The sequence below is a fragment of the Hyaena hyaena genome, unplaced genomic scaffold (assembly GCF_003009895.1).
Source record: "Hyaena hyaena isolate Hyena2069 unplaced genomic scaffold, ASM300989v1 scaffold_235, whole genome shotgun sequence".
Classification (NCBI taxonomy): Eukaryota; Metazoa; Chordata; class Mammalia; order Carnivora; family Hyaenidae; genus Hyaena; species Hyaena hyaena.
Window position 1 is genome coordinate 2,187,147 of NW_024080867.1, and position 6,000 is coordinate 2,193,146.

Below are 6,000 nucleotides of genomic sequence, written 5' to 3' on the forward strand. Positions count from 1 at the left end.
CAAAGTTACCGATGACAAGAAGCATTATATGAGCTGGGCATTTTTCTATTGAAGTTTTTAAAATGCAAATATATTCTCAAAGATATTAATTGACTCCCTTATAGTAATAAAATGTTGAATGTAAACAATAGGCTATGAGTAGAACTATGATTAAATAATGGTAAATCTATCGGTTTGAAACTCCAACTTAATAAAAATTGTGTGATGGTAAAGCAATATGTGAAAATCCTTTTGGGTTATGTTTTTTTTAAAGGAGGAACAAAGTTGTTAGAATGGCACCAAGGCAGCAATATTGGGAAACTGTTCCTGTGTAATAAAAGGAGCACAATCCACAAAAATTGTAGTTGTTTTTATGTTTGATTATCTTCCCCCTTGCTTTTGAAGGCCATACAGACAAACCTTTTGTAAGTTAAGACACATCAATAAACTTCCGGGTTTTTACAGCCTTTCCCACATTTCACAAATATATAAAGAGGTTAGGTATTTGTAGCCTGAAAATTTGTGGTAATATTTTTTTGTTTCAGCCATTATTTCTTAAGCTTCTTCTGTTGGCAGAACCCACTACAAAGCTTGGCAGTAATCACTAAGTGAATCATATTTATGTTCATCTGCATAATAAATACATTTATCAATTTTGAATTGGTAATCAGCAAACAGATGTCTGCCCAGAGACTAAGTTTAATGTTATAATCTAATTACATAGTCTTGAGAAGTAGAAATAAAGTATATATTCCTCAAGACAGAGAAGTCATTTATTTTGCCTTTAATTGTCACAATGAAGATGGAATACATTTATATTTTTAGGGGTTAGTTTGGGAGCAAATCTGAGTATATATAATTTTTTTTTTAAATTATGAGGTCAAAGTTATCCATCCCTCTTTTTCTTTTCTTTTTTTTTTCCTTTATCTTTTTGGACATGACTGTCTAATGGCTGCTCCACTATTTATTGAAAAGGCTATTCTTCCTCCATTAAATTGTTTTTGTACCTATGTCAAAAATCAGTTCAGATATCTGACAGGGACTTGTATTAAGAATATATAAAGAAGACTTACATCTGATTCACACAAATACAAATAACAAAAATGGACAAAAGAGGGTACCTGGGTGGCTCAGTTGGTTAAGCATCTGACTTGGTTTTGGCTTAGGTCATGATTTCGTGGTTCATGAGATCAAGCTCTGAGTTGGGCTCATGCTGATAGCGCGGAGCCTGCTTGGGATTCTCTCTTTCCTCTCTGTCCTGCCCCCTCAAAAAAATTTATTTAAAAATATGACACAGTTCTCTGATATAAGGTCACACAACTAGAGTGGATAGACTTAGATGCAAGGATAATAACAAAAACTACGAAGACAGTTTCAAGATTGCTATTCAACCCCAGATGAATAGCAATCTAGGTAAAATATTAGAAAATTTGAAAAAACTAAAACACTTCTTAAATAATTGAGGGCTCAAATATATATTATCTATAAAACTTTCTTTACAAATACATACTTGAAATATTAAAACACTGACATACTGAAAATGTGTTTGAATTTTCTTCTGGTTAATAGACAATCTTAAAAACAGTATATAGAAATGTCAGTAGTAACAACAGAACACAGGATTAATCTTGGATAATTGCCATTAATGAAAAGGAAAAACAGAAAAAACACTCACAGTTATGTTTCCTTCATTATGTAGATTGTATGTCAAAGAGTTATGGGAGGTGCCCAAAGTCACGGTCATGCAAGGAGTAAGAACCTAAGATAGGGTTAGAATCCATGTTGTTGTTGTTTCTTTGCCTCCTTGTTCAGAGCGCGATGGGACAAGGCCTCCCCATAGTTGATCCAGTCACTGATAGCTGGTGGTACCTTTGTGAAGAGAAGGAACGTGGCAAAAGCATGAATCTATCTGGGTTCACAGGAGAGGGAGCTGGAGTTGTTCGGCATGTGCTTTGGCTCAAGGCACTTTACAGAGAGAGTGATGGTCTCTTGGGAAGTGGTTGACAAGGCAACTGTGGATTGGACAGAATGGGGAGGCATCAAGACATTAGTGTAGAGGAGCCTTGGTGGCTCAGTCAGTTGAACATCTGACTCTTGATTTCAACTCAGGTCATGATCTCAGGGTTGTGGGATCAAGCCCTGCGTTGGGCTCCATGTTGAGTATACAGCCTGCTTAAGACTCTCTCTCCCTCTGCCCCCTCCCCTGCTTGTGCTCTCTCTCTCACAAAGACAGTCAGCCATATGGAAAGGCCACATGGAATGGAACCGGGGCCTCTTGCGGAAAGCCAACACCAGTTTGCTAGCCGTGTGAATGGAACACCTGGAAGCAGAGATTCTAGCCCCAGTTAAGCCTTCAAATGACAGACATCTTGACTACATCCGGCTAAACTGCTCCTGAAACCTTGATTCACAGACACTGGGAGACATGGTAAGTGCTGACTATTGTGTAAGCCATTAAGTTCTGAGGTAATTTGTTATGCAACAGTAGGTATCTAATACAGACATCAAAGAAATTAAAATTATAAGACCACCTCAAAGAATAAAAAATAGATCCAAATGACCCAACATATCAGAGTAGTATTAAAATTAAACAAAAAGAGATAAAAGAGAACTACTATGTAGAGGGAAAAAAAATAGTCATTCTTTATTTATATTTAAATTTTTTAATGTTTATTTTTGAGAGGGGAAGGGTAGAGAGAGAGGGAGACACATACTCCAAAGCAGGCTCCAGCCTTCGAGCTGTCAGCACAGAGTCCGATGTGAAGCTTGAACCCACGAACCGTGAGATCATGACCTGAGCCAAAGTTGGACGCTTAACCAACTGAGCCATCCAGGCGCCCCAGTCATTCTCTTAAAATAACCACGTAATATTTACATTTAATCATTTATAGATCATGAAGGAAACTAAATCTTCAAAGTGCAAGTATTACAGATAGCATTGATTCATCACACCCTATGGCATAACAAATTACAAACAAACTGTAATAAATACACTTGTAAATATCCTCATAAAGTTCTACAGAAAAATAAAGATGAACATTTATAATTTATGGAAGGAAAACAACTTTTGAGCAAAATAAAAGGTAGAGAGGATAAATGAAAAACACTGACTTGCCTCAGTACATAACAGAATATAAATTAGCTAGGTGATAAAAATATTTCCTAACTTAAGATTGTAGCCCAGACTCTGCCCGTGAAATGATCCTCCATGTTCCCACTTGTATGTCTAACATGTCAAACTGTCATTCGAAAACAAACACCCAATCTCCCCTCCAAAGATGCACTCTTCTCAATGTTTTCCTCTCCTCCGGTGATGTTTGTTCTTCCAGTTATTCATCTCAGGATCCCCTGGACTTATCCTTCACTACTCCTGATCTCTTGCTACTCCGCCGCATAAATCAGTGAATCCTGTTAGCTCCACCTTTAAAATATACACCGAATCCAACTGCTTCTCCCATCCCCCTCTGGTACCATTCTGTTCCTAGATTAGGCCTGATGTGCACATTCAGTGGGAGGGAGAGATGGTTGGCCCCGAGCCACAGTCACTTATGGGAAATGTAGTCCTGACCCCACGAGTCAGGACAAGTAGAGAAGGCAGCCCCCTTTGTCTGCCTGCGATCAGAGTCCAGTCTGGCCACACTGGCTGGCCATTCTACCCGCCTTTACTTAGGGACCTGGGACTCCTTGCTTTGGCGCGTTATGGGTTTATGGCCCAGCTCAAATGTGTTTCCAGGTAGGTAGGTCATCTCTCTGCCTCATGCTCACAGCCTCAGGAGCCCCCGCCGAACCACCCACTCTACCGGCCTGTCCAAAGGCCTTGATGTTAATTGCATCCTCTGTCGTCATTTCTGGGAGACGCCTGGCATAGCACAAGCCTGAAACGGCCCCGTGACCTTCTCCTCGGTGAATCCTCACACCCTCTTCCAGGTCCCAGCCAAGACTCTCTGTATTTGGTTCTGTTTCCATGAGTGTTTGTGGCCTCTGTGGTATCATGAAGCGAATGTCTGTCTCTGAAGATGCATTCTCCAAGGCTCCACCATATTGGCTCGTCCACAGTTCAGAGGGCAGAGGCGCATGGCCGCCACCCACAGCTACTGAGGCCTTGTTTGGTGGAAATACCTACTCCACTCCTCTTCCACACTCTGCCCCCATGAACTCCAGTCACTCCAGTTTCCCCGAAACTGTTGTTTGTGTCAGCTTAGCACATCGGTGCTCTGCCTTCGTTCCTCCTCTCTGCCCTGCGGCGTGTGATATGTCTTCGGAGAGAAAGCCATTGCGATGATAGAATCTCACTTACTTCCCTTCTCTCAGGGATCAAAGTCTTGCACTACTTGCTGTCCAATATCTGAAAAGACTTGTTTTCTACAATGATCTAGTTTCCTGTTTAGAATGTGATGGCAGGTGCAGTGCAATTACATTATCATAGTTCAAAGCAGGGAATCGTCCCTCCTTTTTAAAAAAATTTTTTTTTTAATGTTTTATTTATTTCTGAGAGAGACAGCATGAGCAGGGGAGGGTCAGAGAGAGGGTGACACAGAATCTGAAGCAGGTTCCAGGCTCTGAGCTAGCTGTCAGCACAGAGCCCGACGCGGGGCTCGAACCCACATACAAAATAGTTTCCAAATCACTACACCTATGCTATGATGAAAACAAATCTTCTAAATTGAGTTCAGAAATTGCTTGCAGTTTTGTCTTTATATATTATCTGATATATATTATCTGATATATACAAGGTTGTAACATTCTCTGATGTTGTCTCTTACCTTTGCTTATGGTGTATTTTGCCACACAAAAGTGCTTTAGTTTTAAGTTCTAAAAGGTACGTCTTAAGTCTGGATTTTTGTATCATCACTAGAAAGTCTTTTCACACATCCAGGCTACAATGGAATTCAACTTTGTACGTTTCTGGTACTTGTATGAATTTTTATCTCTGATCAATATGGAGTTTATTCTCTTGCATGATATAGAGCATGAACCCAATTTTACTTTTTTTCTAAATGACTCTCCATTTTCCCCCAAGGTTATTTATTAAAAAGTCCTTTTAGGGGCGCCTGGGTGGCTTAGTCGGTCAAGCGTCCGACTTTCGCTTAGGTCATGATCTCGCGGTTCGAGGGTTCGAACCCCGCGTCGGGCTCTGTGCTGACTGCCAGCTCAGAGCCTGGAGCCTGATTCAGTCTGTGACTCCCTCTCTCTCTGACCCTCCCCTGCTCACGCTGTCTCTCTCTCTCTCCTAGAAATTAAAAAAAAAAAAAAAATTAAAAAAAAAAGTCCTTTCAACCCTAGTGATTTGCCACCTTTATTATAGACTGAAATTTCCACTGTTTTTGATAGTATTTCTGACTTTCTGTTTTCTTCTGTTGGTCCGATTGTTCAAGAGCCAATATCAGAAAGGTATAATTATGCAAGTTTTAAAAATTTCTGGTATAATTAACACTGCTATCTTAGTTGCAGGTGTACAATATAGTGACTCAACAATTCTATGCATTACTGTGTTCATCATGATAAGTGTGCTCTTAATCCCCTTTATCTATTTCACCCATCTCCCCACCTGCCACCTGACTTCCCTCTGAAAACCATCAGTTTATTCTCTATAGTTAAATATTTTTGTTTGGTTTCTTAAACTCCACATATGATTTAAAACAATATTTGTCTTTCTCTGACTGATTTACTTCACTTAGCATTTTAACCTCTATATCCATCCATGTTATTGCAAAGGGCAAGATTTCATTCTTTTTTAAAGCTGAGTAATATTCTACTGTATGTATGTACCACATCTTCTTTATCCATTCATCTAAATTATGGAAAGCTTTGGGGCACCTGGGTGGCTGTGGGTTAGGTGTCCAACTTTGGCTCAGTCAGGATTTTGCAGTTCATGAGTTTGAGCCCTGCTTTGGACTCTGTGCTGACATCTCGGAGCCTGGAGTCTGCTTTGGATTCTGTGTTTCCCTCTCTCTCTGCCCCTCCCCTGCTCATGCTCTCTGTTTCTCTCTTGAAAATAAACATTAAAAAAATAAATTATGG